Source organism: Pteropus vampyrus, unplaced genomic scaffold (assembly GCF_000151845.1).
Source record: "Pteropus vampyrus isolate Shadow unplaced genomic scaffold, Pvam_2.0 Scaffold107, whole genome shotgun sequence".
Lineage (NCBI taxonomy): Eukaryota > Metazoa > Chordata > Mammalia > Chiroptera > Pteropodidae > Pteropus > Pteropus vampyrus.
The window spans coordinates 5,457,385-5,470,742 of NW_011888888.1; positions in this window are offsets into that span (position 1 = coordinate 5,457,385).

Sequence of the window (13,358 nt, forward strand, 5' to 3'; positions counted from 1 at the left end):
TCTAAAATAATCTTCGGTATTACTGGTAGCAAGTGAACAGTTTGGAACACAATACCCTTTGTTATTATCAGTGGTAACAAAAAAGAGGATAGAATTGAGAGACACTAAGAGAGAGATTCATTAAGGCCTGGTAATTGGTTGAATGTGGTGGTATTAGCTTACTTTATATTAGACACTTAATATGTGCTCAACATAATTGTAAGTGCTTTGCCCTATGAGAATACTATTATTGGCTCTATTTTATGAAATTATACACATTTCATAGGTGAGAAATGAGGCATGAATTCTAGTAGGATGATTTTCAGAATTATTTTTTCCTAAAGATTCAGGTGGATGAAATTAAAAAAAAAAAATGTGAGTAACCCAACATTTATTGTCTGTTTATATATTATTATTAGATATTGTAATAGGATAGTGATGATATTTGGTGATATTAAGTCTAGCCATAAAGAAATAACAATATTCTCCCCCAAAACTAACCTTTTGACTTCCACTACTTATGAGAATTTCCCTGTACAATTGTTCTTAAAGAATAGTAGCAAATTGAGAATTAAAATGCTCAATGAGACAATATTTCCTAATCCCAAGGACATACTGATGAAATTGAGTTGCATGTGTAGTTTGGGAATTCTATCTTCTGCCAACTTATCTTTCTTTTTAGCTTCTCATTCAGTTGGTAAGTAAAGATTGGGTATCTACACTGTATCAAGTACCAGGATTATAGGATTGAAGGTATACCTTCTACTCTCCTGGACTTTATATTCTATTGATAGAAGAAAAACATTCAACAAGTTAGATTTTTAGTATATTGGATAATCATAAGTGGCCTGGGCAATAAAGCAAGGAAGAGATAGGGAGAGCCAGAAGGATGGGAATGCAGTTTCTAATAGGGTAGACCAGTGAACTCATTGAAAGCTTTGCACTTTGACAAAGACCTAAAGAAAGGAAGTTGTGAAATGATTGAAATATTTCTATGCAGAGGTAGAGAATGAAAGCTGGATGGTTCAAATAGGATCTTATCCACTCAGTTGCCTGCAAAAAGGAAGTGGAAGAGAAAGAACCAAGCAATGGCAACCATCTTTTAAGTTACGGTGATTTAACTTGCTAGTTTTCATGGTTTATAACATACTTGAGCTCTGATCTGGCAGACCAGCAACTACCTCTTCCTTAAGGAAAAGCTGATAATGATTTTAACAAAGTCAGGCATGGCTCAAGCAAAAGGGAAAGTATTCTCCTCAATGATGGTCTTAAATTATTGGTAAGTAGATAAAGGATCTTTGTACAAATAACTCCAATTTGCGTCAGATTGTGTTTAAAGAATTGCTTTTCCAAACTGGTTTTCTTGTGTTATCATCATATATGTATCTATTTCACTTCATTCATCACTGAAATAAAGGCTATTCTTAATAATGTTATGTTTAAATATAATAGCTGTTTTCCAGTAATTATGAAATAATTAAAGGAAGAAAGTTTAAGCAACATAATAATACAATTAATCGCTATTTTGTAATCGTTCTCTCACTTAAATGTAATCTTATTTTTAATAAAGTATTGAGTTTCAGTTTATTGAAATCAATACCTCATTAGAAAAGAATTTTACAGTAGAATAAGTATGCATTCAACCAGTAAAGTTGTTCATAAGGAGAAATCAACCTGCAAATATAAGATATTATTAAATGAATTTTTTATTATCTCCTACTTGAAAGACTCTGTTTCTAAAATCATAAGAAGAAGGTACTTATAAGAATGAATCAAAAGTCATTTAAATGTCAGCAAGATCCAATAAAAGAGACACTAGCATGACTTTCTAATATTGGCTTTACCAGAACTAGAAAATTATAAATGGCAAAGGTATAGCTAATAACGAAGTTACAGAAGGTTCTGGTGCCTTTAGAAAGACTCCAAGGGAGTTTTCCCTTGGGTCTGCTTTTGCCCAACAAAAAATATGCAATTTGGACCTAAAATCATAGTAAACCCTGGAAATATCTGTGTTTTTGTTTATTTGTTTGTTTGTTTGTTTTTTATTCTATAGTGCAAAGAGATGTCTGTCCTGTATTATCACCTTTTTCATACTGACTCTGAAGTGGAATAAGCCACAGAAAGTGATAAAGTTTAGGCCATGATTCATATCATCTCCAAGGTACAAAAATATACTACCAAAGATGCAGAATTAGATTAAAGCTGATCATTATTCTCTTTGTAGATTTAGTAATCTCGTATTCTGTGGACAGAGTTGATATATAACCTTAAAATAAACATTCCCTGATATTTAATTACCTCTCATTTCTTGGGCACTATTTACCAGCCAATAGGCTAGATTGTGGGGCAGACAAACTAAAGCCTCAAACACAAATCTTACTTTCTAAAAGTTTGTTCTAGTGGAAATAAAAACATAATTGCATTATATTATAATTTAGGATAGGTACCATGGTAAATGCATGTCCAAATTGCTTTAGTAACTCATAGTAGGAAATGATTATTCTCTCTGAGAAAGTCTAGAAAGGCTTTCTACAGGTGGTGACAATATAATGGGCTATGAAATATGAGTATGTTTACGGTTATAGATGTGAAGTGAGATGGCATGTGAGAAAGCATATGCAAAGTAGTGAAACAATATGTCATGTTTAGTGAATAAAATTTAGTTCTTCATGATGATGGGACAAACAGCAGGGAACAACAGAGTTTGAATGGCTTTTAAACATTATTGATTATTTAAAACTAATTTCTTTAGAAAATTCGTAGCCATTGGAGGTTTTTAAGTAGAACTATTACATTTTATTTTTAGAAAGATAAATTGTGGATCAATGTAAGGCAAATATTATTCATTACAAACACTTAAGTAAATGACATTAAATGGTTTAATGGAAAGAATAAAGGCTATGTATTTTTACAGATATGTTCAAATACTATAATAGCCATTTATCATTTTTACTTTTTAACCTTTAGAACCAGTTTTTTCTCTTTCGTAAAATGGTGATAATACATCTAACTTCCATGATAGTGGGACAAAATTTACACAGCATCGGGTATAAGATAGGTGTTGAATAAATATTTTACCACCAATGGCTTTTGTTTACAAGGTGGTTGTGACAATAAAATATAATTTATACATTTAAAATTCCTAGTATAAAACCCTGGCATATTTGAAGTATAATATTGCATTTCCCTTTCTTTTTATTTTTAAACTGAAATAAGTGTTTTTTTATGATTATTTTCACAAGAAAAGACAAAAAATAAGAACTCATTTTGAAAATGCCACAAGGAAATCTTGGGGATTAAGTGATGTGGTTTTTAAAAAACGCGACAATAATAAAGTTATGTGATATCCATTCACACAAAAAATAATAGTTTTCAAATGAAATGTTAACCTCCATATACACAAGTACAATATAAAAGATTTAAGATATGGGAAAGAGAAATAGATGATAAATGTGATCATGGAAAGATGTATATGTGTAGTGTTGAGAATACAAAACTAAATGCAAATAATATCTGTGGGCCGATCGCATTTTAGAAAAAAAAATGTGTTATTAAATAAATAGAATACTATTTGAAAGAGATATGCCAAACTGTTGTCATATCTGTGATGATGTGTTACTTTCAATTTTATATTGTTCTGCATTCTTTGCATTTTTATAACCATAGGCATGTATAACATTTTAATAATGAATATAAAACTTGGTAATACACACACACTCATCCCTCAACAAACTATTTATTTTGCCCTAAGATAATACACAAAAGATAACATTAAAGAACAAAACACCAATTCCTTTTACACAGAGACCCAGCTCACAAAAATGCAAAGGGGAAGTGGTGGCTTTACCTTAATGAAGATAAAGCTGACACTGAGAAAGTCCAGGGGAGGGTAATTGAAGAGACATGCAGAGATATGCCTCTACTCATTTATGGTTACTTACTACCAACATTGCTGCTGTGCATGGATAGCAGAGGCAATCTGTGAGCTTACAGTTAAGTAAATAAAGATAAATCTTCCCTTTTATTCTACACAGAATTGGAAGCAAAAGGGGTCAGGGACTGAAATGATAAATGGCATAAAATTAAACTTCAGCATATGATACCTACAGCCACAGAGGATATGTTTTCAGAGATTCCAGCTTAAGTTAAGAAAGAAACTTTGCATCATTTTCACATGATAAATTGAAGGCATAATATTATAAAATGGATTAATATGGAGTCATAAGGACTCTCATTCTGAGTTGTGCAAAAAAAAATTGTTGGCAGCGTTAAGGGGAAAAACGCTATTTTTCATGTAAACGCGAACTCAGATTTTCTCTTTTAAACACATTATGAACATTTTGCATTTGTATATATTACACTTTCTGCTCAGATAGTCCCAAGGCTGAGAGGAAACATTTGGAAAATCACAAACTAAAATTACCTGTTAATCCAATACATCATGTTTAATTTCTTTTCTCCCTCAATTGAAGCTTGTGTTTCTACAATCAACCATAGCTTACTCCACCTGCCAAATCCCATAGACCTTATTTTTTCCTGTATTTAATGTGGTTGTGTATGTACACTATAAAGTAATAAAATTTAGTAAAAAGTAGCAAGAGTAATTTAAAATTGTTCTTTAGTTCATCATCTTATGGCTTTAGATGTCACTATTTTGGTTTCTTGCCATTCCCCAAGGCGGGGATAGTGGTGGGGAGAGCACATGAGCAGAAGCATTTTACATGTAACGTCAGCAATGTAACATTTTAATAACAATAAAATATATCTATAAATTTGTACTATATTTTCTAGCATTCTAAGACTGAATATTTAGGTTGTTTCAGTATATAAGCATATAAAATTCTTACAATAAACATATTTGCACGCTTTTTTGCTCTCTGTATATATAATTGTTTCCTTAGGCTAGATGAGTTAGTCTTCTTGGCCTTGCTCTCAAGAAGCAATAATAATATGTGTAATAAATAGATCCCTGACACTACTCACCTTGGCCCAAACCAGCATTGCCTATCAGTGGCAGATCAACTCTACATCTATACCTCTTCTTGAGGATTGTCTGCCTGTCTGAATTTTAATTTTGGTATCATACTTGAAACCGCCATTTATTCTCTCATTCCAAAGAGTTTGATTTTCTTTTTCAGCTTTATTGAGGTATAATTCGCAAGTAAAATTGTCATAGAATCTTAACGTGTATTGTGTGCCGTCACTATTTGACCTTCATTTAGGGGTTTTAGTGTATCTTAAATGTAATCCTCTGAAGGATAATTAAAACGATCAAGACAGGCTAGATTGTGTCATGGTGATAAACAACATGAATATCCTGGTGGTTTTCAAGACAAGAACTTTATTTCTTTTCACCCCACATATTCATTGTTAGTGGAAAGGGCATGAAAAAGACCATCTTCAGAACTAAACAGACTTGTGTTCAAATATTAGTTCCTTTTGGAAGCCAGAACAGGAGAAATTGTCCCTACTATACCATGTGAAGAAACCAAAACACATGAAACCAGAAAACAATCTAATTATGCTCCAATGACATAAGTTTTCATGTTGTTGATGAGAGCTAAATTCATGAAACCCTATTTTGAAGGTAATTTGACTCTATGTGTGAAGAGCTGCAGAAATAATTATCTCAATAATACAATGATTCTTTTCCTAAGGCTTTCAGTAAATAGAGAGTTTGACTTGTTTAAATGATGAATCAGTTTGTTTCAGTGAAATACCTGAAACTTTTTTTTTTCCAGAATTTGGAAAATGTATTTTGAATGGTGATTTAAATTTTGTTATTTGGACTATATGAAATTTATTCGGGGGTGGGGGCAGGGTAGCAGAGGACCTTCAAAATAACAGATAATTACTATAGTAGGTTATGTTATTATTCACAAATGTTCCCTCCTACTCCCTGGTGAAGGATTACACTGTATTTCGCAGACTCTGACTTGGCCATGTGATACACTCTCTACCCATGGGCAGTAGCTTTAAGTCCTTTCTGCAGTGATGACTGGCAGTGGTCCAGACTGAGGTATTTCCATCAAGCTGAATAAGCAGAAGATCTGACTAGTTTTAGAATAAATGCAAATTCCTAACTATGGCCTACAAAACTCTCCATATATGATCTGCCTCCTGTCTACCTCCAAACTACATATTTCACTACTCTCCAAACTCTCCTCCAGACACACAGTCTTCCCTGTTGCTCTTGTTCACCATTTCATGTCCTTTATTCTCCCTCCCCTCCCCATAGAGGATGGATTTTTCCTCCACGTGTTATCTGTCTCTACTCAAACATGATTGTCATGAAGAGAGAGGTCTTCTCTGAGCATAGATCTACTATCTGAGGCTCTTTCAATTTATCTCCCTACTCTCTTATTTCTCACTTCTAAAACTATTGTTTTTATATTTCTGAAATATAAAATTTGTTTACTTGTTTACCATCTGGATCATTCACTGTTGTGTTCTCAATGCTTAGAAAAGTACCTGACACATAGCATTTATTTAATAAACATGTGTAGGTTAAATTAATTAACAAATGTGACTAGGAACAGGATCTACTTTCACAGGGTCTACTTCATTTATTTTCGAATAAATGGTTTGTTGCCTTGCTGTAAGATATTTTCACAAATATCAACAAGCAGAAAATAAATGAAACACTAGGAAGGCAGAACATAAAAATACAGCAACAACACTAGTATTTATGTCAAAATAGATGTTTCAATAATTTCATCCTGATATTATAAAAGAATAAAAATAAAGTGCACGATATGATAAATAAAGGTGAAAAAATTAGTGGTAAAGAGCATACACGGGATGCTGTCACTTAATTTGTAAGTAAAATGATAACATGTCGTTTATTGTGAAGATTTAATTAAAAATCTATATTTATTTCTCAGTATAATACCTGTCATATAGGAAGTAGTCAATCCATATTGGCTGTTTTATATTATCTTTAATAAATATGCTTTAAGTTTTGGGTATGTAACATTGTTATTTGGAAGTACATTACCTAATCATAAACATTTTCCAAATGAAATGCCTATTTAATCATAAAAAACTAGGCATTACACTAGTTATACATTTAACTTAAGAAATTGGCTGTTGTAAAATAAAACTTTTTCTCCATAAGTACATAGAATCCATATTAAAAAAACTCCTATGGAATATCAGTTTTTAGTGGTATTATTTGATGTGCTACATTCTTTATCACAAGAAAATAAATGTTTAATATTAATTGAAATAGTTGCTAGAACATGCATAAAAAGTACTAAGCCACTTTCTCTCCTGTATAAAATCCAATTCTTTCATAATTATCTAGTGTATCATCTTCTATCACAAAGTTTCCTAGTGTCCTTCCAAATCCATTCTCCACTTATTTGTTGATAATGGAATCCCCATTATTACCTAGGCACATGGAAGCTGAGATACCATATATCCTAGCTATCCCTTCAGTTAAGTTTGGCTAAGTTATGGCCAAGGACTTCCTGGGAAGTGTTCATAAAGGGAGGATGCCTTTTCTTCCTCCCTTCCTCTTTCTTGCTGTCTAGAACATAAACTTGATGAGAGAACCTTGAGCAATCTCTTTGGACATAAATTGGAGCTGACTGTTGAGAATAATACAGCAATAAAATAAAAGGAGTCTGAGTCCCTGATAATTTCTTGAATTTATCATGCCAATTTTGGACTCTTACCTCAGACTGTTTTTATATGAAAGAGAAATAAAATTATTATTTTGAATTTTTGTCAATTGTAGCCAAACTTAATTTTAACTGATAAACCCACACCCATGGAATTATCTCTTATATTAATAAATGAAAGACTTACTATCAGAATACTTAACCTTGCAAACCACAACAATGAAACCACAAAAATATAGAAAAATTCTCCCAAACTATTGCTGGTTAACTAAAAATCTAAAATTAAAATAAAACAAGCACAAAGTTATAATTTTTTAAAAGAGATTTATGTGTACAGTTTTCTATTCCATGTTACAGAAGGAAAAGAAAAATTAACAGATATATGGTTCAGTGATAAATGCCTGTTCCTCCTGCAATTGTGAGCACATTAGGTGACACTTGATGTGGATGTTGAAGCTCCAAGGAAGACAGATCAACTGTGAAAACAATGTCGCAGGGGTTTTACATGTGACAGTTATTCAAGTTCTAAGGGCTAGGCCCAGTTAATAACTGCAGAGCTGAGATCCTGTTGCCGCAGGGAAAGTAGGTTCTTTAAGGATATCCATCTAAAAACAGATGGAACAAATCTAGAGCAGTGTTTTCCTCCCAGACAACGGGGCTGGCAGGAACTAAACAAGAAAGTGGGACCAGCTGGTTGGGATAAAGACCAAGAGAATGCTACACCTAGGGTCAAGCTCAAAACTTAAGTAGAATTTAGCAATAAATGGAGATGGTAGGCAGAACAACTTCAGGAAGACAGAACACTATGACAAAGTTAGAGAGGCAAGAAACAAAGGAACAGATAAAAATTAACAAACAAACAAATAATAAAACAAAATAAATCACCATTCTTTCAAGCAGCTACCATGGTATCACTGCCTAAAGCAGAGTTAACAAGGAGAAAAGAGGGATGGAAGGAGCTCTGGGGTCACTAAGAAGCTTGGGTTCTGTATTCCGGCAGATGGAGAGCCATAGAAGGATTGTGGGCCCCAGCTGTCTTTTTCATATGTTCCTTTTAAATGAATCAGTCTAACAGCATGAGAGAGGATAGCTTAAGAGAGAACCAATTTGGATTTAGCTTTTTAGAATACTGAAGCAGTGAAGGGAAATAATAGGGGCATCAACCAAGGAAAAAGAAGTAAAAAAAGAAGAGGAATAGTCATTTTCAGTCCATAATCAGGGGGCATAATTAGCAGACCTGGTAATCTGAGCCATGGGGACATGGTAGAAGAATGGGATGAAACAGGGCTCCAGTTTTGGTGGTTTTGCAAATGGTACTGTCACAACTGGAACAGAAAATCTTAGAGGAAAATCAGGTTTAGGGGGAAACAACATGTTCTGGGCTGGGAAGATATTATTTGAAGTACCTATTGGACATCTAGGTAGAGAGAGGCACAGGAATTTGTCTTTCTCAGTAAACCTCAGGAGAGCATTCTCGACTCCACATACACTAAACTGAAAGCATAGCACTTTAAGAAGGGTCCAAAAAATTTAATTGACTGAAATTCATGCCATATTATGGTAAAGTAATAAAAATAATATTTTTCAGGTAATCTTTTCTATTAGACACAAAAAGTCAAGCTTATGCAACTGTACATCATTGACCACATGCTGAAGTGATAAAACTTCAAATGATTAGGAAACCACATTTGCCAATCCTACCTCTTTCTCCATCAATTCTAGTACATGAAGGAAAGAGATTGCAGATACCAGACAGAGTTGTTAAAATGATAAAGGACAGGGCGAATTCCCCGAGTGGTCCTGCGCCGAGAGAGAGAGAGAGAGAGAGAGAGAGAGAGAGAGAGAGAGAGAGAGAGAGAGAGAGAGTTCTCAACTGAACGCAGGAGAGAATTCAAGTGCCTGCCAGAGTTAGAGTTGAAAGTTTATTAAAGAAAGGATAACACTCTATAGACAAAACATGGTCTGCTCTCAAGGCAGAGAGTGAGAAAGCCTGAGAGAGACTCAGAGGGACAGAAAGATAGAGACAATGAGAAGGACTGAGAAAAAGACACAGAGAGGGACCAAGAAAAGACAGAGGCACAGAGAAAAGACACTGAGAGGGACCCTGAGTGTTCAGGAATTCAATTTATATATCATTCTTAGTTTCTATGAATTACAGTTTAAAGACTTTGTTTACTCATTTTTCTTTGTTGGTATGGGCATACAGTGTGAAAGTTAAAATATGCATTGTGAAAGACCTGCTGGCAAGTCCCAGCCTCGATCCATAGGTTCCCCATGGTTTCAGCCATAGATAATGAATGATTTTATTTTGTGTAGGACACAACTTAAAGGCCCTGTTGTTCTGTTTTCTCTTCGAGGTATGGGTAAATGATTTGTTAGTAATCCCAGTAGAAATCTTCCTTTGTTCTACAGGTTTCCTCATGTGGGACTGATCAGCATATTGAAATCTCTGAATATAGCTTGATTTAAATTTTAGTCCTCTTGCTTCCTCCTTATATTAGAACTAAGGTCTATTTCTGTTATGTGTTTAGATATGTGAACATCCTGAGAATGGTCATAATATTCTAAAGTACATAGGGACAAAGTATGAAGATTTAGACTGATGAATAAGGTGGTTGAGACATATATAAATCATGTGCAAAGTATTGGGAACTATAGGCACAATTTAATAAGCTTTTAATCTCAACGTGTGACTTCGTATTCGGGAAACATAGAGCTAGACTTTATAACTCATCTGTTCACAGGTTGCTCAACCACAGAACACCCCAGGCCCCATCTGAGGAAATGAAAGCAATTCTAATCTGCCAATCTGCCAACAAAGCCAACCATTTAAAGCTGCTTTAAAAAATAAAAACACCTCTCTAGGTCAGCAACTCTTGTAGATTTTTGAACTGGTTAGCCCTGCAGGCTTATTTCCCTAGAGTTGGAACGGACAGTCCTGCACTTATTCCATTTTATGCTATTGCTGGTTAGCAAGTATCCTTGCTTATACTGCTTTTCAGTTACATTTCTGCCAACAAAATTAATACCCCATCTTGTCCTTCTGACTGGGAAGACTGCTTTCCAGTCCAGGATGGGGTCAGATCACAAACTGAGCAAGGGAAGGAAGCCAAATTGCATCTTATGGAGAAGTTTGCTAGATCTCTACCTGTGACTGGACCTCTCTACTGGGCCTTTCTCCATAGCCCTTTAAACTGTAAAGTAGGTTGGGCATCACTTTTGCTTGGGCAGAATTTTAAGTTTTTGTTAATCATTCTTTTAAAATTCTTTTAAAATATTGCAGTTCCTTTGAGGTTTTGACTAAATTTCAATTTTATGTACTTTATGATCTCAGTTTAAAGATAAGTAAAAAATAAAACCAAGGTTTTTAATTAAAAAAGAAGTAGATTTTGTTCCCAGGACTGATTCTGCCTCTAGCTATGTGACTCTGAGCAAGTCATTACATTTTTTCTTTCTCTCTTTTCTCTGTAAATTGAAGAGAAGATTGTTAGCATATCTTTGCAGATGACAAAGTCTATGATTCCATGTAATATAATGCAAAAAATAAATATATAAATCAAGTTTTCATTTTCCAGGACTGCAATGGCCTTATGTAAGAGATTATAATTTCTTTTGAAGGTATTTTCCTCTTTCATAAAACATCCTCTGGTATCTGCAATAAAGGACAAGCACTACCACTGCTTTTCTTTGTTGTAGAATACATTCTGAGCTTTTATTTTCCCTTGGAAGCCCCTTTGAATTCTTACTGCTTGTGTTTGCCTACACTTCTTACTATTTCTATCTCACAAGCCTGCTGTTTTTCTTTGCCAATAGCTATATCTTCTTCCCCAAACAAAGATAAAGAAAACTTTAAACTAGTTCTTTACCTACTAACCTTCAACTCCATAATAATTAACATTACAAGCAACTCATATTTTAACCATTTCTATTTGAACGTAAGGAGAACATGCTCCTTTAGTTGATGCCTCAGAACTTTGGGCAAGGCCTGTTTGAAATGCAGTTTGACCTCTGAATAGCTTCTTGCTCATATCCTGCCCAGATTATGGCAACATTCTCTTGTTTTAATGAGTTTCCCCTCTTTTCTTATTTTTCTGGAAATAATTAAATTAAATGTTCATTAGACAAGATACAATTAAAGGGTCAAACACAATTAATATTGAAAATCTGCTCCTAAACGTGTTCTTATTACAACTTATTTGAACACTTCTTTTCTCTAAAATGGATGTAGTTATAGAATCTGCCTACGTAACATTGTAATGATGATTAAATGAGATAAAACAGAGCATGGCAAATAGCACTGAATAGCATTATCTACTTTTTATTAAATCATTTTCAAATATAATTAGAAACTTATGATGATAAAACATTTATTAGTCTTGAGTTAGCAAAAGAAATCTTTATAATTTCATCTCTATAAATTGCTAGTGTTCTCACAATTTGAGAAGTTACATTATTCCCTTGATAATAAATGCATAAACCTTTCTGAATATACTGAAAGTGTCGTAACATTCTTGGGAATATAAGGAAGAAGGGGAAGGATTTAAAAGATTAGGAACTTGGAAAAATTGAACAAAGAAAGCAGAAGATAAAAGAAAAGTAACTCTAAATTTAGTTAAATAATTAGTAATGCAATGATGGAACCGTTCATAAAATAGAAAAAATAATATTCAAATTGGCAGGATTTCAGACTATAAGAACATCGAAAGATTAAGGAAAAAAGCCAAAAAAGCTCAGTAAAATCTTGCAATATGTTCCAGAAGCTGTTTGAACTTCTCAGTTAACACTTTCAGGAGCCTTGTTTCCTGCTTGTCTCCCAGACTTGTCTATATTTATAATGAGGGTAGGGCCCAAGTTTTATTTATTCACTATTGTATTTCCAAGACCTAGCACTATCATGGTAATTGATCAATAAATATGTACTGATATAAAACAAAAGGGTATGACAGAAGCCAGTAGAAACTACCTCCTCAACATCATCACCAAAAGAATTAGGACATGTTACTATTTTAATAGTAAACAAAATTTAGAGATTATAACTTGATTGTATTTTAGAATTGAAGGGGAAAAACACCTGCAAAAAGATAATTACTGATATATTTTTTAACAAATATTTATCATGTAGTACTTAATCAATAATAAAGATTAAGTACTACAATAATAAAGATTATTGTCAATAATAAAGATTAACTGTTCACATTTGTGAACAGTTTAGACCTAGCCCACGTTCTCATGGAGCCTACAATCTAATAGGAGGAAGTATATATGTGTGTGTGTGTGTGTGTATACATATATGTAAATAATTTTATTAACTGGTACATCATACTTTGAGTTGTGTGACTGAGTTAAGAGAGTGGGTGGGGAAATAACTGGTGACATTTAAGCTGGATGATGAAATAGTCATTAGTCAGGCAAAAACTGGTGAGAGTGGGGGATGACTTCAGATGCAAAGGATTTGAGGAAGGAAAGTATTTAGCTTATTCCCAGAATGGAAAGAGTCTGACGTAGCTCGAATATAGTGGGCAAAATGATAAGAGGTGATAGATGAGTTGAACAGACATGGACAGTTCATACAGGTATAGATAGGCCAATGGGAAATCACCAAAGAGTTTTAAGCAGGAAAATGACACAGTTATATTTTTAAATGTGTCTCTACAAATTAAACAGAAATTGTTTGGAATATATATGGAGAAATTATTTTTATTTTATTGTAGTAATGAATGTGGAGCCACTGGAGATGGAGACGTGAATGATACA